This window comes from Magnolia sinica, chromosome 16, assembly GCF_029962835.1.
Source record: "Magnolia sinica isolate HGM2019 chromosome 16, MsV1, whole genome shotgun sequence".
NCBI classification, from domain to species: domain Eukaryota; kingdom Viridiplantae; phylum Streptophyta; class Magnoliopsida; order Magnoliales; family Magnoliaceae; genus Magnolia; species Magnolia sinica.
Genome location: NC_080588.1, coordinates 34,877,687 through 34,899,389, shown reverse-complemented (window position 1 = coordinate 34,899,389; position 21,703 = coordinate 34,877,687). Strand labels below are relative to the sequence as shown.

The following is a 21,703-nucleotide window of genomic DNA, read 5'->3' as shown; positions in this document are numbered from 1 at the left end:
TCCAAATGTAGTACAGAGTTGCAGAACAGAAAGGATAGATCCTCCCCAGATTTTGATGTATGGATATCAACTCGGTAGTGTCCTGTAATATTGCTTTTACTATCTGAAAGATTATGAGATAGACAAGCTATGGCTTGAATGGGACTCCCAAGTGCATGATTGACTCCAGCCGAGGTTCCCATGCAGAAGAAACAACCTGCCAAATATACCCGCCTGAAGGGGGTTTGCTGATGAAAGCAATGATGGCATTTGGAAAGAACACCGCTTCCAGGTTTTCTTGCAGCATCTCTAAGGCCGCCTGATTTTACAGACGTATCCTATCATCAGGTGTAAATGAACTTCTCTTGGCAAGTTGGGCATACACTTAATGTTGAGATTAACTTCTCCAAACAACCTGGCCACTTCCATCCAATCAGGCCAAAGTTACCCATTAGCTGCAATGATCTTCTACTCAAGGTCTTACCCAAGGTCTTGCTCCGGCTTCGAAATCTTGGGAGTTTCAACACCCGATCAAGGGTTCGAGTATCCATAGGTGGTGGAAATCCCACTGCAGCGTGAGTGTGTGGGGGTGTGAGAAAAAAAGAAAAAAAAAAGGTCTTGCTCCGGCTTCGAAATCTTGCAGTTTTTAGACATTTCAGTCATTATATAGCTCTCTCTCTCTCTCTCTCTCTCTCTCTCTCTCTCTCTCTCTCTCTCCTGATCACCCTTCTTTTTTTCTTTTTTCTTTTTTTAGAAAAAGAGGAAAATACTGCATTTTTGTGGTTAGATCCTAACAGGCGATGTAGATGACTATGGGATTGACATCTCTTTCAATGTAAAGGAGTGAATACTATTATCCATCTCTACAAAGCTACACCCGGGCAACTTGTTCAACCGTCTTTCCTTCATCAAACCCCTCACCTTGGCAGCCTCATTCCGCCTGCCATCTGAAGCATACAAGTTTGATATAAGCACGTAGTATCCTGCACTATCAGGCTGCAATTGAAGCATCCTCTTCACGGCCACCTCTCCCAGCTCCAACCTCATATGGAGTCTGCAACCATGGAGAAAAGCTCCCCATACACTAGCATCTGCTGGTATCGGCATCTTCTCTAAACTCTAGTGCATCTTCAAGCTTGCCAGCCCGAGCTAATAGATCTACTATACAAACATAATGTTTCATGGAAGGAAAGACATGGTATTCTTGGCCCATAGCATCGAAATACTTCAATCCCTCCCCAACCATCCCCGTGTGGCTACAAGAGGATAGAATGCTTGTGAAGATTATATCATTGGGCTGCAATTCCTCCTTCAACATATGAGAAAAGAGTGCAAGAGAGTTGTTAGTGTCTCCATGCATGCCATACCCACCCATCATTGCACTCCATGCCACTGTATTCTTCTCATCCATATGATCAAAGACACAGCGAGCTAATACTGCATCCCCACATTTAGCATACAAATTTAGAAGGGCAGTGCCAACATAGATGTTTGATAAAAAGCCATTCTTCTCTGTGAAAGCATGGAATGAACTACCAACCTGTAGAGCTCCTAAACAAGCACAAGCCGAGAGGGCACTAACCACAGTGACTGCATCATGCAAGAAATTATCCGACCTCATCTGATGAAACAATGACAAAGCTTCGTAACTCAACCCATTTTGAGAGTAACCAGATATCATCGCATTCCATGCGATAACATCCTTGTGCAAAATCCTTTCAAATATATTAAAAGCATCTCCAAGCATTCCACATTTCGCATACATATCTACAAGAGCATTCCTCACTGTAACCTCCTCTTCCAATCCAAGTTTAATCCCAATCATATGAACCAATCTACCCAAATTCAAATTGCACGACTGGGCACAGGCTGAAAGAACACTCCCTACAGTAACTGAATTGGGCACGAGACATGCCTACTTCTTGTCTGTAAACAGATTCAGGGCCTTGACAGGGTAGTTTCTATGCGTGTACCCGACGATCATGGCAGTCCATGAGACAAGATCGATGGTAGGCAGCTCATCAAACACCAAGCGAGCATCAGCAACTGTTCCACACTTCACATACACATCAAGCAGTGCAGTTACTACAAAGGAGTTCAATTCTATACCCTTCTTGATCATATAACAATGGACCCATTTTCCCTGATGCAAAGCATGCAGCTTTGAGCATGCTGTAAGCAACCTACCAATCGTGAACTGGTTAGGCTCGGTTTCTGCCAGTATCATTTAATTGAACAGAGCCAACCCATCTTCCATGCAATCATTCTGCACGTACCCAAAGATCATGGAAGTCCAAGACACCACATTTCTCTCAGAAATTTCGTCGAACACTAGGCATGAGGATTTGACCATCCCACATTTGGCATACATATCGATCAGACCAGTGAGTACAAAACTGTCAGGGCTCCCCACTTTAACAATCTGGCAATGGAGCTTCATCCCATGGCCGGAATCACGCAGATGGGTGCACGCCTTCAACATGATTGAGGAAATAACATTACCATGTTCTTTAAGGCATTGCTATTGTGTTTTTTAGATAAAAATAAATTTCAAAAATAAAAGTTATTTTTAGAAAGTAAATAAATATATTAATTATTTAAACATTCCATAAATAGTGTGTATAGCCAGTCGGTAAGAGAAGGGGGTTTTGCTTATGCAACCAGGGTTCAAATCTCCTCGAGGACGGTGCGAAGCACCGTCCGCGCATGCGTGGCGTGGGCTGTAGGGCTGCTTGGGCTTTTTTTGGCACTTTATTAGGCACACTTAGCACTTAGCACGTTCGCATCATCGCAAGGAGCAAAAAGAAAGTCTTTTTTGCACATGCTTCAAACTTTTTTGGACCTGGTACAACTGGAATTGAACGAGGGTTTATCCTGATGATTTTATGACCTTTGTTGATTAAGAGTAATTGTGACATGATTGTACATGTGGCACCTATGCCATGTGTCGTTTATGTGAATTCAGTTTTTCTTGTTGGATAACTGCTCCTGTCTGAATGGGTACAGAAATAACTGCCATATGACATAAAGTCATTTTCTTTCATGGAAATGCAATTATTTGTTGTGAATGAGTATGGATTTCTTGAAGAGGCTCTTTAGGAAGAAATCCATAACCTTTCAGTTGATATAAATCCTGGATACTATAATTTAGAAGTATAGACTCTTAATTCTTAACATTATATCATCTTCTGTGTAATTACTCTCGATCCAATCTCTTACTGAGTTTTTTCTGAAGTCTTAAGGCATATTGGTGTCAAAACTAGAGATCTGTTCAACACTTAAATGTGTAAATTTTCGTGTTGAAAATTGGATTGAGAGTTCATTGTATCCTGAAGACAATTTGCAGATTTCCTTCGTTTGCACTTGCTGGAATTTCCAGAAAAAGGGCAGCAAATCTATCTTGAGAAATCGACTATTCATCAAGTCGAGCCTTGAACCCGATAGATCTGATCATTTTCTTCTATCCTCCGTTGTGTATTGGATTTCTAACATTCAAGACAGATTTGACTCTAGTCACAATGGAGGCAATTCATTCCATTCAAGTTCTGAACCAAGACTTTGTACGACTGGATCGTTTCGATGGTCAATTCTTCTCAAGATGGCAGTAAAAGATGCTTTTCTTTCTGAAAACTCTGAAGTTATCTTACATCCTAGATGATGATCTGCCTTCTCTGACCGAGCCAAAAGACGATGACTAAGAACAAGTGGAGGCAGAACGGAAGAAAAGGAAGGAAGATGATTTTCTATGTAAAGATCATATCTTAAATGCCCTCTCTAATTCCATCTATAACTCATACCGTAAAATATATTCTGCTAAAGATCTGTGGACAAAATTAGATGAAAAATATAAAACTGAAGAAATTAGTACTCAGAAATTTCTGATCGATAATTATGTCCACTTCAAGTTTGAAAATGATCAGCCAATGCTCTCCCAAGTAACTGAACTACAAAACTTAGTTGATGAATTGAAGATTGGTGGTATAGATCTTCCTGAAGAATTTCTAGTCGGTGTAGTAATTACAAAATTACCCTCATCATGGTTTGATTATAAAAAGAAACTGAAACATGATGAGAGAAAGTACAATCTTGAAGGGCTTCAACAACATCTTCGTATAGAAGAAGAGTCCAGAAACCGAGACAAGAAAAAAGTGCTTCGGAAAATCATTCCAAAGAAAATATAGTAGAAGATGACAAGCCAAAAATTCAGAACTCTAAATCTATTCCCCCAAAGAAAGATACAGAGTTTAAGAAAAAGGGAAAGAAAAGGGGCAAGTGTCACTTCTGCAATAAGCCAGGACACTACATCAAGGAATGTCGGCACATGAAGAAGCAACTGAAAGCTCAGGCTAACATGACAGAAGACCAACTTGTAGCAATGATTACTAAAGCTAACATAGTAATATCCGATGGTGGATGGTGGCTAGATATTGGTGCAACCATTCACATATCGAAGGACCGAAACATCGTCAAGAACTATGAATGTATTATAACTGGACAAGAAGTGAAGATGGGTAATAACATTCATACGAACGTTGTTGGAAAAGGAACAGTCGAGCTTCAGTTTACATCAGGCAAAAACTGACACTAACAACTGTATTGCATGTACTTGACATGTCTAAAAATCTAGTGTCAGGCGATCTTCTCAATAAGAGAGGATTCAAACTAGTGATTGAGTCTGATAAGTTGGTTATCACCAAGAATGGTATGTTTGTTGGCAAAGGATATTCATGTAATGGTATGATTAAACTAAATAATAATAATAATAATGATGTTTCCATTTATATAGTGGATTCAGTATCTTTATGGCATGCTAGACTAGGTCATGTTAATTATCATTCAATGAAAAGAATGATGATCCTGGGACTCATACCTAAATATGAAATACAACAAGAAGGGAAATGTGATGTGTGTGCCCATTCTAAAATAATCAGAAAACCGTTTGGGACTGGTATAAGAAAAACACAACCCTTAGAGTTAATTCATTTTGATATTTGTGATTTAAATAATACCTTAACTCGTGGAGGAAAAAGGTATTTTATCACATTTATTGATGACTCCACTAGATTTTCATATGTATACTTGATAAAATCTAAAGATAAAGCTTTTGAAAAGTTTAAACTTTATAAGGCCGAAGTAGAAAATCAGTTGAATGTAATGATTAAAGCCCTCAGAAGTGATAGAGGAGGTGAGTACTCTTCTAATGAATTCAATGAATTCTGTGAATCAAATGGTATAGTCCATGAATTTACGGCACCTTACATACCTCAACAAATTGGCCTAGCAGAACGCAAAAATAGGATATTAGTTGAGATGATCAACTGTATGATATCAAATTCTAGATTACCACTGAATTTGTGGGGTGAAGCATTATTAACAGTAAACCGTATTTTAAATGTTATCCCACACAAAAAATTGAATATCTCCCCATATGAATTATGAAAAAAGAAGAAATCATATCTTCATTCAAAGTGTGGGGAAGTATAGCAGAAGTCAGGATTATTGATTCTAAGAGAGTGAAATCATGTCATAAAGGAATCAGGTGTGCCTTTGTGGGTTATGAGATTAATAGTCCCATATATAGATTCCTGGTTCTAGAACAAACTTCTTTTGCTAACAGAAACATGATTATAGAGTGTAGGGATGCTATATTTTTTGAAAATACAGTATACAAAGACCATATAAATAATTATACAAAATGGGAGGTTGATGAAAATATAATAGAACCAATGAACGAAGAGTTTAACAACTTTCATGATAAATCTAATACTCATCTAGAAGGAAATGAACCAAGGAGATCGAAAAGGACAAGAAAAGAAACATCCTTTGGCCCAGATTTCTATATGTTCCTTATAGAAGGGGATAGAAATGAAATAAGAAAGGAGATTACTCTACCACTAAGTATTAAAAGTGATCCATCAACACTTAGTGAAGCTCTCTCATCTCTTGATGTACAATTTTGGAAGGAAGCCATTGACGATGAAATGGATTCCATAGTCTCCAATAACACATGGTGTTTGGTCGATCTTCCACTAGGTTCAAAGCCTATAGGATGTTAATGAATTTTTTAAAAGAAAGTTCAATCCTAATGGAACCATAAATAAGTTTAAAGCTCAATTGGTAGCCAAAGGATTTAGACAAAAGGAAGGTATCGACTTTTTCGATACATATGCTCCTGTTGCTCGAATATCTACCATTAGGACTTTAATTGCTCTTTCAGTAATTCATCACCTAGTAATCCATCAAATAAATGTCTAAACAGCATTCTTAAATGGTGATCTAGATGAGAGAGTCTATATGGAACAACCTGAAGGGTTTGTTCAACCTGGGTAAGAGAAGAAAGTGTGTAAACTGGTCAAATCTCTCTATGGGCGCAAGCAAGCTCCTAAACAATGGTATGAGAAGTTTGATCAAGTAGTACAATCTAATGGTTTTAGAGTAAACCGAGCAGATAAGTGCATATATATTAAAGGTCAAATCATTATCTGCCTATACGTAGATGATATGCTAATATTTGGACCAAATGAGGACTGTGTGAAAGAAACTAAAAAGTTTTTAAGTACCAACTTTGACATGAAGGATATGGGCAATGCCGATGTAATATTAGGTATTAAGATTTATAATCTTAATGATGAAATAGCCTTAACATAATCTCATTACGTAGAGAAGGTGTTAAAGAAGTTTAATCATTATGATGATAAACTAGTTTCAACCCCATTTGATCCAAGTATTAAATTAGTTAAAAATACTGGTAGATGTAAAGCACAACAAGAATATGCAAGTGTTATTGGGAGTTTAATGTATGCAATGAATTACACTAGACCCGATATAACATTTACAGTAGGAATGCTAAGCAAGTATACCAGTAATCCAGGACAAGTACACTGGAATGCGATTTCCAGAGTTTTAAAGTATCTAAGAGGAACCATAGACTATGGATTACATTATAAATCATATCCCGCTGTACTTGAATGGTACAACGATGCAAGCTAGAATGCAGATAGCATAGAATCTAAATCTACAAGTGGCTGGATATTCACTCTTGAAGGAGGAGCAATATCATGGGCATCTAAAAAATAAACGTGCATATCTCACTCTACAATGGAAAGTGAGTTTATTGCACTTAGCGCTGCTTGTAAAGAAGGTGAATGGCTAAGATACCTACTGATGAAAATCCCATATTGGCCAAAACCTACTCCTGCCATATCTATCTTTTGTGATAGTCAGGCTACTATTTGTCGTGCTATGAGTAAGACTTATAATGATAAGTTTAGAAATGTAGGTCTAAGGCATAACTTTGTTAAAGGATTACTCAGAGATGGAGTAATCACAGTGGAATATGTTAAATCCATCCTAAACTTAGCAGATCCCTTGACAAAAGGTTTATCAAGAGATCAGATAAGAAGAACTACTAAAGGAATGGGACTAAGATCCATAAAGATGTAACTTTCACTCTTGATGGCAACCCTACCTATGTTTTGAAATATGGGCTAGGTTCAAAGGGATAAACAAGTCAAGTATGTGATTGAAATATACACTAGAAAAAGAAAATTTGAGTCTCATTCCTAAAAGTCTAGTGTTTGGTTTCTGCATTTCATAAGAGGCTAAATATTAATTCTTAATAGATCTATAAGCAGACTTTGCTGAGATGAAGCAAAATCATCTTTGATAGATCTACCTATATGAGTAGAGAAGTGAGGCAGCTTTTAAAGAGATTGGGATCATCTCTAGAATACTCATGAAATAAGGATACGCACAAGGCCAGAAATGTGCGAACTTTTAGATATCCAGTTATATATGAATAGATGTATGTTATGTGTCCGGTGAGTCATTTAAGGTCCTTAGTTCAATACTAATGGGTTACTAAGTACCTGACATAACTTTGATACATATACACTAAAGTAAAGATTCAAATACAAAAGATACCTTTACTATGCACCTATTTATACTGATATACTATTCATTCTAGAATCTGATTTTATTTTTGAAATTATAGGGGATTGTTGTGTTTTTTAGATAAAAATAAATTTCAAAAATAAAAGTTATTTTTAGAAAGTAAATAAATAAATTAATTATTTAAACTTTCAATAAATAGTGTGTATAGCCAGTCGGTAAGAGAAAGGGTTTTTGCTTATGCAACCAGGGTTTAAATCTCCTTTGCACCGTCCACACACGCGCGTGCGTGGCATAGGCTGTAGGGCTACTTGGGAATTTTTTGGCACTTTATTAGGCGCACTTAGCACTTCGCACGTTCGCATCTTCGCAAGGAGCAAAAAGATAGTCTTTTTGGCACATGCTTCAAACTTTTTTGGCCATGGTACAACTGGAATTGAACGAGAGTTTATCCTGATGATTTATGACCTTTGTTGATTAAAAGTAATTGTGACATGATTGTACATGTGGCACCTATGCCATGTGTCGCTTATGTGGATTCAGTTTTTCCTGTTGGATAACTGCTCCTGTCTGAATAGGTACAGAAATAACTGCCATATGACATAGAGTCATGTCCTTTCATGGAAAGGCAATTATTTGTTGTGAATGGGTATGGATTTCTTGAAGAGGCTCTATAGCACCTCTTCAGGAAGAAATCCATAACCTTTCAGTTGATATAAATCCTGGATACTATAATCCAGAAGTATATACTCTTAATTCTTAACATTATATCATCTTCTGTGTAATTACTCTCGATCTAATCTCTTACTGAGTTTTTTTTGAACGTCTTAAGGCATATCGGTGTCAAAACTAGAGATCTGTTCAACACTTAAATGTGCAAAATTTCGTGTTAAAAATTGGATTGAGAGTTCATTGTATCCTGAAGACAATTTGCAGATTTCCTTCGTTTGCACTTGCTGGAATTTCCAGAAAAAGGGCAACAAATCTGTCTTGAGAAATCGACTATTCAAGTCGAGCCTTGAACCCGATAGATCTGATTGTTTTCTTCTATCCTCTGTTGTGTATTGGATTTCTAACAATTGCTTTATACGCTCGTAGAATTGAATGAGTTCCGAATAGGAATCGTTAAGGAAATACCATCTGACCATTACTTTACAAGAATAGAGATCTGGGTTGATAATCCGGTCAAAGATGAACTGTGCCTGATCGACATTGCCAAAGAAGCCATAGAAGCTGACGAGTTTGGTTTGGCAGAGGAGGTTGTGAGTGAGGCCATGAACAATGAGCTGGGCATGGATTCTCTTGAGAGAGGCAATATTGTTGCAGAAGCCTAAGAGGAAAAGGCATGGGTCAGAGGAGATGGCATGGATAGAATCTACAGTACTTCCAAACTCAACCAAGGAATACGGACGGTGGTGATGAGAGTTGGTGATGAGATGTGGGGTGTTGAATTGATGATGGAAGTTGGGAAGAGAATGCAAGTGCTATTTCTTTGGGGTAGATAGAGATGGAGATGGAGACAGAGATGGAGACGGGATGTGAAGGAGATGCTTTTGCAACAATGGATGGATGATTTTCATACTTTACCCTCCTATTTTGGATCTGGACACTACGAAGGGCTCTTACTTGCGCAATTCGATCACTTGTGTACATATATGCACTGAACAACCCGACTTGCGTACATACATGCAGATTGTCACAATCCAGATCGTAAATAGAAGGTGAGTGAATAATCGTGGCGATAGGATGATTTTGGTGAAATTGGATTACGTACTGAGTTACTCAGTACACTTTTATTATACTGAGTAAACTCAATTGGGCCTACTATGAATGCATTTGGGATATCCACACCGTCCATCCGTTTTTTCATATCATTTTAGTGGTTGATTCCAAATATAAGTATTCCCAAAGCTTAAAGGCCTGTTTGATTTTCCAAATCAGTTGTAAATACCTCGTAATGAGTAATGATTATTTCCTTAAGTAATTACCCCTTGGTTCCAATGCTAGATTTGACGGGCTACTTTTTGAACAATAAAGCCAAGGAGGTGCGAAATATATGTGGGCATACCGTGATGTATGTGGCTTATCTCCACCATCGATACATAATGGCAGCTGAATTTAGAGCATGAACTAAAAAATGAGGCAGATCCAAAGCACAATTGGACCACGCCACAAGAAAAAGGGAGTTGCACACCTACCGTTAAAAACTTCTTGGTGCCATTGTTTTCTTTGGTGTTAGCCACTTGAGTATTGGATTTGCCTCATTTTTTGGCTTATACCTCAAAATGTTCTCGTAAAAAGGATGGCCTGGATATGTCATATATATCACAATGGGGCCCACAAATATAAACCAATTCTTTTGGACCAGTTTTCGAAGCAGAAATACCATTCAAACAGGGTGAAAATGTTATAATTGCTCATTTACTAAGTATTTACCAAGGATTTATAAAATCAAACAGGCCCCTGAGTGTACCACGCCAAAGGAAACAGTAGGAATAATGACTTCTACTGTTGAAACCTTGCTAGGATCTACAGTGATGTTTATTTGTCATCCAAACTGTTCATAAGATCACAAAGACATGGATGAGGGGAAAACACAAATATCAGCTTGATCCAAAACTTCTGTTGGCCCCAAAAAATTTTCAACAGTAGAATTTCAATTCACACTGTTTCCGGTGGTGAGGTCCACTTGAGATTTAGATATATTTCATTTTTGAAATCAAGCACTCAAAATATTTGTTAAAATGAATGGACGGAGTAGATAAAATATTTAAATCATGGTGGTCCCAAAGAGTTTACTCAAGACGCTTAGCTTATTGAGTTACTCAGTACCCAATCCGGTTCCGATTTTGGTTTTCCGTTTATTTACTATTTATTATTTATTTATTTATTTTGTTTTTCGTTTTTTTTTTTTTTTTTTTTTTTTTAATCTGTTTTTGTGGTTCAAACATCGAACAATGTGATGCCACTATTATTTAGTCCAAATTCTTGGAAATGGATGATCCATACCCAACATATCCAATCTAAATACCCTTTTCCAACAGGGATAACAATTTTGAGATTATTTATAACAAAAAAATAAAAATTCGGGCCTCAGCCCCCGCGCGCATTGCAACCTAAAAAAGGGGTCAACCATGAGGGATCGTTTGGCACCATGACACGGATTAGCGCGTATTGAACCCGCCAGTAGCGAGTGGGATACTGAAGTGACATCACCATATGTTTTGAGCCCCACCATGATGTATGTGTTGTATCCACACCATCCATCCATTTGGAAAGATCATTTAATGGCATTATACAAAGAATGAGGCATGTCCAAACTTCAAGTGGACCGCACCACAGAAAACAGTGGGGACAGTGACGCCCACCATTGAAACCTTCCTAGGGCCTACCATGATTTTTATTTGAGATCCAACCTGTTTATAAGTTAACTCAGATATGGAATAAGGGAAAACACAAATATCAGCTTGAAAAAAAACTTCTGTGGGCCAAAGAAGTTTTTAATGGTAGGCGTCCAATCTTTTTTTTTTTTTTTTCTGTTGTGGAGTCCACTTGAATTTTGGATCTGCCTCATTCTTTGGATTATGTATTAAAATGATCTCTCCAAATGTATGGACGGTGTGGATACAACACATACCTCATGGTGTAGCCCACATAACATGGTGGCCTCGGTTCCAGTCTTGCTCGAGTGGTAGACTCTGAGGAGCTTCAACACGAGGTCTTGGGGTTCGAAACCCATATGTGGTGAAATAAACATGGTGACGTGTAGCAGCGAGACTCACTACTGTCAAGTTCAGTTGCTAATCCACGTCCTGGCACCATGGATCCGGGGGATTTCAAATCCCCTCTTTGTTTGGCAGCATAAGGTAAGCCGAGGTTTCAAATTCAGGAGATTTTGAAATCAACGGTGAGAGATTGGATTACATCTAAAATTCTCTCACGAGTTGCATATGTAACATGTGTGTCACCGTACTAATATTCTATTGGAAACATGGCCCCTAAAGAAATCCCAAAACAATTAGATTATCAATTGCATCACTATAGTTGCTTTAATATGATGATCAACATCGCCCTAACATTGTCTACGTAAATCAATGGTTAGAAATAGTTGGTTAATCTCCCTGACATGATCTTGTGCTTGTGACCCATCCGAGACTTGGAATTTTATCATTTTTGGGCAAAGCATATATTTCAGCGGGCTTATTACAACCATTGTGTCAAACATTACATACATCACTAATTAGAGATATTAAAATTGATTTAGTAATTAAATTCAAACCCCTATAAATATGCCATGCATAACTACTTTGGATTAAAGTTGATTCCCAATGGAGGGTGCCAAACACAATAGGAGGATTTCAAATCCAGGGCTCTAATTAACATGAAATTTACATTCCAGTACTTCTTTCGAAAAGTTTTTCAAAAGCTACCTCTAATTATCATTCCACTACCTTCCATTACATTTATTTTAAGGGTTGCGAGCAAATGGATTAGCTGCTTGGGTAGGTCTAGAGCTGTGTACGGGACGGCTCGACTCAACAAACTCGACTCTGCAAACTCGACTCGCCTGACTCATTTAGATCTGACTCGATCCGAATCGAGTTGACTTCGTCCAATCCGAACTCAAACCGAGTCGAGTTCGAGTCACCCAATAACTCGACTCAACCTGAAATCCAACTCAGTATTGAGTCGATTCGATTCGAAACTCAACTTGTACATATATATTAAAAAAGTTAAATATGAAACTCAGTCACAACTCACAAGTGCACATAAGTTTCGAGTTGTGATTTCAACCCATGGATATCGTTACACCCAACTCGACTCGGTGTCGACTCTTCCTGACTTGGTACTTGTGACCAGGTCGGACTCGATCTGGATTAGTCTAGGCTAGACCCGGACTTGAATTGGGTCAGGCATGCTAGACTCGGTACTGAGTTGGGTCGAGTTTGGGTCACGCCTATTTCAAAACAAGATCGAGTCGGTTCAGCCCCAACTCGGTCCAACTCAACTCTATGCCCACCTCTATGTAGGTCCTACTATAATGATTATGTAAAATGCATCCCAACCACCAGGTGCATCACCTTATGTTCTACCAAAGACCCAAAAATCATCCCTCTCGTGATTCAAGTGAGTCACATGATTGAAATAGTATACAAGGCAACGACCACCTTCCAAACTATTTCCCTTGGTATGGCCCACTTCAACCTTGAATAGGCTTGTTTTAAACCTAAGGCCTAAATTTTGGTGTGACATCTAATGGTTAGAATGTATTTCATATAATCATTATAATGGGCCTTGAGTGTATGTCTAGCTAAAATTTTGGTGTGACATGTAGTAGTTGGAATCGATTTCATATAATCATCACATTGGGCCTCGGGTGGATGTCTCTCTCTCAATTGTTTTTTTGTTGTGGCCCACCTAAATCACATGTCGGCCTAATTCTTTGGTTATGGGCATAAATTGGGATTACAGATCTAATGGTCAGAGTGATTTCACATAAATATCAAGGTGGGCCCCAAAAAAACTCCCGATGTCCCTCTCCAATGGTACATAGATTATTTTTAAAACATAGAATTGTGCAATGTAGCTCTTGATTTTGATAGGACCCACCATGATGTTTATGTAAGATCTACTCCGACCATTATACTAAGTCCAGAGACAAATAAACAGTTTGCTGTGTGGGCCAGACTAAAGGAAGAGGTTGGGAGAGGCACCCACCTATGTTTTTTTTTTTTTTTTTTATATATATATATATATATATATATATATATATATATATATATATATTTAAATTTATAAGGCTCACCATGATAATTATATGAAAAATTCACTTCAACTTTTAGATTCCGAACAAAATTTTAGGCTTCTGGCCTAAAAATCATACCCATTCATAATTCACCTGGGCCACACTAATGAAAATAATTTGGAGGGCGAGCATTGCCTAGTACATTCTTTTCAATCATATTGTCCACCTGAATCAAGAATGTAGCTCATGTAACACCTCGTCCATCCCGTACCATTTTCTATGCATATGTACACGATGATCGATGCCCTTAGCTAGACCTGGATTGGCCATTTATAGTATACACCCAACTGACCGGAACCTCAAGACCCTGAAACTTATTTCATATCGACTGTCCCGTCATTGCGATCACGTAGGTACAACCCGTGCGTCTATACGATACTCCGTTAGTGAGATACGCCGTGAAGAGTCATTAGTGTATCATGTGCGCAATGCGCCATGTACTCCATTCCACACATGTGCACAGCATATGCCATGCACACATGTACATGCCACACATGGGTGAGAGAATCTCTACCCATGTGTGTGATGTCACACACCCATACCTCTCCCTCTCTCATGTACACCTCAAGTCAACTCTTTTCCATGCCATACCCTATGCATGACATCATCACATCATGCCATCCCATGCTCCTTTAATCTACCATTAATTACTAATCATGAATTAATTACCATAATCCTAGCCTAAGCTAATATTAGTCAAACTAGCCTAACTTAACCAAATTTTTATCAATTTCTCTACAAATACCCCTCTATCCCTTAACATTTCACCATTTTTTTTGCACAAAGAAAGAGAGAGAGAGAGAGAGAGAGAGAGAGAGAGAGAGAGAGGAGTGATCTTGGTGGGCCATCAACCCCATCCCTTCCATCCATCTAATTCATCAAGGTGAGTACACCCCCTTTTCACTTAGTCTTTTATTCTTTTATGGTTTGGATAATGATGATCATGATGATAACATGTTGTTATTGATGATGATGAGGATATGGGACCTGTTGATCGTGTCCCCACTATGATGTTTGGCATTCATCCACCGTCCATAACATTCCAAGACCTAGATGAAGGGAATACGTGAATATCAATTAACAAAAGGGCATGGATCTACTGTGATGTTTTTAAGCCATCTAAACCATCCAAATATGGCCCATTGGGCTGGCCACACACACACACCCATGCACACAAGTGCACGCACACCACAAATAAACTAAAAAAAAAAATAGAGAGAGAGGAAGGCTGGACGCTGCTTGCTGCAGCGTCCAGACGTCCCTGCCATTGTTGAAAGAAAAAAAAAGGAAGAGGGTGTGGGTCCACAACGGGCCCCACCCATGATGTATATATTCAATCCACGCCGTCCATTTAATTTCCCAGCTCATTTTAGGCATTGAGCCAAAAAATCCCAAATCTCTAGTAGGCTACACCATCAAAAATATTATTTTAATATTAATAATCTATTAGGGCCCTCTGTGATGTTTCAATACATTGAAAAATACTGAATATTAGGCTTCTTAAATCTATCTCGGGCGATAAAATCCAACAGATGGAATGGATTGCCAAGATATGGGCCCCACCAATGAAAAACCATTGAAAAACAAAAAAAAAATACGGCAAAGGGCGTCAGCCCCTTGCTGACATCCAGCGTCCAGAGGATGTTGCTGCGTGGAACGAGCAGGGAAGTGGCCCCACCATAGGCCCCACCTTGATGCTTGTCGAGCATATACACCATGCATTTGATGGGTCCCCTTTAAAAATGGGTCACCCCCAAAATTCAGCCGTACACGGAACTTAGATGGCCCACACCATAAAAAAATAATAAAAATAAAAATAAAAATAAATAAATAAAAGAGAAGTTGCATCAATCTGATCATGAGGTATGTGTTATATCCAAACTGTCCATCCATTTGGTGAGCTTGCCTTAAGGCTTGAGAAGAAAAATAAGATAGATCTAACTATCAAGTGGGCCACACTACAAAAGCAGCAGGGATTGAACATTTGCCATTGGAACCCTTTTTGGGTCAGAAGTTTTGGACCAATATGAAATTTGTTTGTCCCCTTAATTCAAGTCTTTGTGACCTTATGAACAGATTGGATGGAAAATAAACATTAAGGTGGGCCCTGTAAATTGTTAACGATAAAATCATTATCTCCACTACTGTTTGTGGTGAGGTCCAGATAATCTTTAGATATGATTCATTTTTGGATAATGCTATAAAATGATCTCTACAATAAATAAATAAATAAAAATAAAAATAGATGAACTCTGTATATGTAATAAACACATCACTTTGGGACCCATGTAACTTTGATTTCCTTGAACCGTTCATACAACTCTGAGCTCAAGTATATAAAAGCACTTGTGGGGTCCACTTGAAATTTTAATGCATCTGAAACTTGGTTTGACCCCTTAACCAAGTGGGACACACATAATAGATTGGCTGGATTCATGGACCACATCTCCGTGGGCCTAACAAATGATTATGAATATTTAATGGAGGGTAACCCTCTCAACTTGTGTGTAGTATGGCCCACTTTTAATGTAAGTGTTATGCCACTTAATCCACCATGGCTATGACATGATATATATTTAAGATCCTCACTGTTTATCTATTTTATCAACCCTTTTGACAGTATGTTACCATGAATTAGGCTCATCCAATGATTAGATAGTCGTACATTATGAAATAATGTAAATTGAAATCTCATCACTAAAAATTTGTTATGGGTCATCCTAATGATGTATTATATATTCAACCCATCTAGCCCATGTACCGGGTCCCCTTTAGGGCATTGTCCCAAAGATCAGTCAATCCAACCTGAATTGGACCATACAATACAAAGCTGTGAGAATAAGTACCTAACTATTGAATCCAACCTAAGACCACCATGATGTATCTATTTAATCTATGCGGACCATCCACTTCCTCATATTATTTTAGGATTTGGACTAAAATCAAAGTAGACCTAAGTTTTAAGTAGGTCACACACAACTCAACCTCATGGGAAATCCCCATGGACTCCACTGCATAAGACTCATTGTGAATTCCATTGATGTGTGGGCCCAAGAATGTTAAGGCTCATTTTAAGTGAATGTCATGTGGGCCCATCAGTGGTAGCCTTGTTTGGGTCAACCATTAGGCCTCTTCAACAAGAGTTTGTAATATCAATGTGTTAAATGTATGATAAACTGGTATTGTAATTTTTGTAGTAATGATGATTAATCCCTTAAATGGGTTGATTGTGGACAGCCCTTGATCACTTGGCACTTTGGTTAGAGTGCGGCCCCAAGTAATAGGATCATGTGATTTGTGTTTAAACCCTTAAACATATTTAATTATAACAAATATGTAGACTCTAGTGGTGTGAGAGTGTGATATACTTGTTTGGCCTATTAATCATGTGGGTATTTGATGTATGTATAGCCACCTAATCATAGGCAATGTTGGAGTATATGTAGTATATGTAGTCATCTAACTGTATGAATGTGAAATACGTACAAGGCCACTTAACTGTATGAAATCAAGTGGCATTGGTGGCCATTCAACAACGTGGTTTTGTGCTTATCGACATAGACACCGCCACTTGAATCATGTATGACCAAGTTGTACATTAGACCGAGTATGATGTAGGGTTATGTTACCCAAGCTAATGCTATCAAGGTCCTGGATTCTATGCGATGTGATCTCTAAACTGTAAATGGTATAATGAAACGTGGCCCTTGGCCCTTAACCATGCGACACCGAATATGAGTCATTAACTATGTGACGTGTGAAGTGGTTGTAATATAAGACTTATCATAATTGGTGTAGTCTTGTATTCGTGTGTAGGATTATGATTGCTCGATTTTGGTTGGATATGTTGAAATGTGGATACTAGATCATGATAGTAATCATATACATACTAAACTATGTGAAATTGTGGTACTTACCGCCCGACCATGTGAAAGTTTAGTAAAGTGGTTGCCCCATTATGCGAGCTATGATATAATAATAATAATAATAATAATAATAATAAGTAACCATCTCACCTTAAGTCTCTTATTATGACAAGTAGAGTAACATTTTTGTGGCCACTCAACCATACGGACTTCTGATAATGGAGTAGCCATAAGACCATGTGGGCATATGAGAATTGTGTGATTGCTCAGACTCGTGGACTATGCTGATGGTGCAACCTCTTCTGTATGTGAACTCAGGGCGTGTGTCAGATTAATTATGGACCCTACCTTGATGTCAGTATTACATATTTCATCATTTATTCATTAGGCTAGCTAAATCTAGAATATGATTCCAAAATGACATAGATCCAATTCCTAAATAAGTCAAACGATATGAAATAATATTAATTGAACGTATAACTTTCAAACACTTGTGAACCCACTCAATGTATATATTTTATCCACACTATTCAATTGTTTTGCCAACCAAATAGTTTGATGATGAAACCCATTGACGTGTGCCTTGTGCATCTGAACTGTTGTTCCTTGTACTACCTTAATTTATGTGAGATACCTATACTATCTACTTGTAGGGACCCACCGTAATTTTTATGTGTAGACCCATCTGCTTATAGTACTATTTGGAAGTAGGACCCACTACGTTGTATAAGACAAACCAGCATTATCCAACCATAACCAACTCTTATATGTATATTATATACCAAGTCATTCAACTTAGGGCTCACTATATCTTATGAAGTTTACATGTGCCTTCCAAACCATTGTAGAACTACTACAATAATTATTTGTAAATCCAATCTACTAACAACCCACGTGAAGATGAAGTTCACTACATTATATGAGTTTCGCCAGCACCATTCATCCTGTGGCTCATTTACTATATGTTATGTCTAAGCCTTTCATCTCATAACCACCTGGCACATGTACTTTGCATCACCACTACTCATTAACCATAAGGCCCAGTTAGGGTATAACCATGTGGTCCCAATAAAAGAAAATCATATCGAGCCAAAGCCACTAATGGAATATCTATCTTGCGAAGGATATGGTGTAACTCTTATTACAATTAATGCTTGTGATTATGATAGTTATGGATGATATTAGTGATGTCAATAATTGTGGTTAATAGAAGCATGTGATTTAATACTTGATTAATGTTCTTCCACTCCCTAGCATACTAAATTCATCTACTTAACCATGTTGATATTGATCATACTCATGTACTATGGAATGATGGTATCTGCAAGTGTACTTCAATACATTTGTTCATGTTTCAGACATGTCCTCTTCAGTTTAGTCATATGATCATGGATTGATATAGTTAATAGTGGTATATGATGATTATACGACATTTTTTCCTTAAAGGTTAAGCAGACCCTAAACTCATGACATTATATGCATACCATATGCACTTGAACGTATGCTTTATCATGGTTGCTTGAATTCATGTATAATCATGACATACATGATGATCGAAATACCACAGTCGTGCCGTATAATGTGAATTGGATCTTGATGATGAAATGTACATCTATGATGATGACTTGAGTTATCCCTGAAAATGAACGGGACACTGGAAGTATGGAAATAGTAAGGGATGATGTGCCCCTTAGGTTGAAAGTCCCTAAACCCTTATGCTGGACACATGGTCATGGATTTGACTCCCACTGATGAGGTCGGGTTGAGAAGACGTGGGTCCAACCTGCTTAAGGGTAAAGGTGTAAACAGGGACCGGTCTGACTCGCCGGTGAGGAGAAGCGCGAATGAAGTCCACTACTGGCATGTCGGGTGAGTCTACTGCATGGAAAGTATGTGAGGTCGATTATTTGTATCTGGTGCGTAGGTGTCGACTATGGTGTTTTCCATGATATACAGTTAGTGAAAGTCCACCACAGGGCGGGTATGCGATGTCGATTACTAGTGTCTGGTGCATGGGTGTCAACCATGGTGCTTCCCGAGATATACGGTTATGATATGGCATGACAATATGATGATGATGATGTGATTATGGATTCGTGTAATACGGTTATGGCTGTGGTATAGGAGAAATGAAAATATGCCTTGGTGATGCTGGTAGTATTGACTCGGAGTATTATTATGATGCATATGCATTGCATTGGCATTGGCATCATACCTTACGTGCTATATGCCTTTCACCATACATGATTTCCTTGTGGTAATTTGTCTTGCTTGCATGTAGGACACACTGTACACACGTGTGTACTCACTAGGCTTTTTGCCTAAGCTTCCTATTTTCCATTTTTTTCAAGGCAGGAGTAGCTTGGAAGACTTAGCTTTTTTGATGTATTATATCTATTTTTCGATTTGGCAATGTTGATGTCGTATACCTTTTGGAAAGCATTGTACTTGTAACCATCAGGATTTATAATGGAGAGTGTTGCTTGATATTTTGATTATGGATCTTCATGCTCAGGTATTATTATATATATATACAACAAAAAAAATTGAATAAAAAATCTTCCTTGTGGTGCGTCGAACTCGGGACTTGGTGTATGGAAGTCGAGTGCCGGATTCGGGGCATCACAGAAGCTGTCCGTCCCCAGATTTGGGGCATGACAACTCAGTTTTGGGCCCTTAACAAAAAATGGGGTAAACTTTCATGGTAGGCTTGCCTTCTCCTACCCAAAATTATATATGGCATGTTGAATAAATCATTTCGGTTTGAGAGATGCGCTTATTGTAAGGTTATGAGGTTCCTCTTCTCGCTCGTTAAGAATCCCCCGATGACGTTGGCCGATCTCCTCAGCCGAGCTCAAAAGTACTTCAATGCCGAAGAGCCATTTAGCTCACAAAAAGCCACTAGGAATGGAGGAAGCTCGACTAAGGTGAAACGGCCTAAGGAAGAACAAGCTTTAGCTCCCTGCAACAAGCGTAAAAGGGATGATGATTCGACTAGGGATTAGCATCCGAGCAGATGACTAGAGAGCAGATTCTGCTCTTACACCCCCTCAATGCTACGCCCGAGTAAGTCCTCATGGAAGTTTAGGACAAGTGACTCCTCAAGTGGCCAAACTGGATGAAGACCGACCCCAACTGGTGGGATAAACGAATGTACTGCCACTTTCACCATGACCACCATCATTCCACCTGCGTTTGCTTTGACCTTAAGGAAGAAATTGAGGCCCTCATCCGTGACGAACATCTGTGAGAGTATGTTAGTTGGAGGGAGGAACAGCCGGATCGAAAAAATGAGCAACCCAATAATGGCAACAACAGTGAGGCTACCAGAGAAATTTGCACCATCATTGGTGGGTCCGCGAGAGGCAGATACTCGAACCGGGCACCAAAGTCCATGCTAGGAGCATCAACCATATCAGCTCGGAACATCAGATCCACCTCACATCCTGACCGTCAAAAGAACAGTAATCCCTGCAAACTGACCTTCACTGAGGATGACGTCCGAGGTATCCACCACCCCATGGCGATGCATTAGTGGTGACCATGGCCATATCCAACTGTAAAGTGTTTTCGAATTTTGGTGGACACCGACAGCTCGGCCGACATCCTCTTCGCCGACACCTACGATAAAATGGGAGTCGGAAGGTCCCGACTCTGACCTATCAAAACTCCTATGCTCGGATTTGCAGGGGATAGGGTCACGTCCGAATGATTTAATACTGCTCCTGGTCATTGCGGGAAAAAGGATCAAATCGGATGATAACAATGATTTATTTCCTTATGGTCGACTGCCCTTCCGTTTACAATGTTATCATCGGGTTGTCATCTTTCAACACCCTGTGAGCCATGGTATCAACATACCATCTTATAATAAAATTTCTGGTCAGGTAGGTCAGAGGAGATCATTAGGAATTTTGCCAGTGCTACTCCACAGCTTTGAGGATGCAACACTGCACGATAGCCATCACTTCTCTCGATCCCCCGGAAGAATCGGTTGAAAGAGAGTCCCCAGTAGAAGATCTCATAGTCATCCCCCTCAGCGATTCCAACCCGACTTGTACTATACAGGTTGGCTCATCACTATCTCCAAATTTACGGGACAAGGTCATGGACCTCCTCCAACGTAATGTTGATGTCTTCGCTTGGTCCCACTAAGATATGC

At 38.8% G+C, this 21,703-nt stretch overlaps 1 pseudogene; it reads right to left on the bottom strand.

Annotated features, from left to right (window-relative positions):
• Nucleotides 1–498: 498 nt before the first annotated feature.
• Nucleotides 499–21,063, bottom strand: LOC131228798 (pentatricopeptide repeat-containing protein At2g03380, mitochondrial-like; annotated as a pseudogene).
• Between the last annotated feature and the right edge of the window lie 640 nt (nucleotides 21,064–21,703).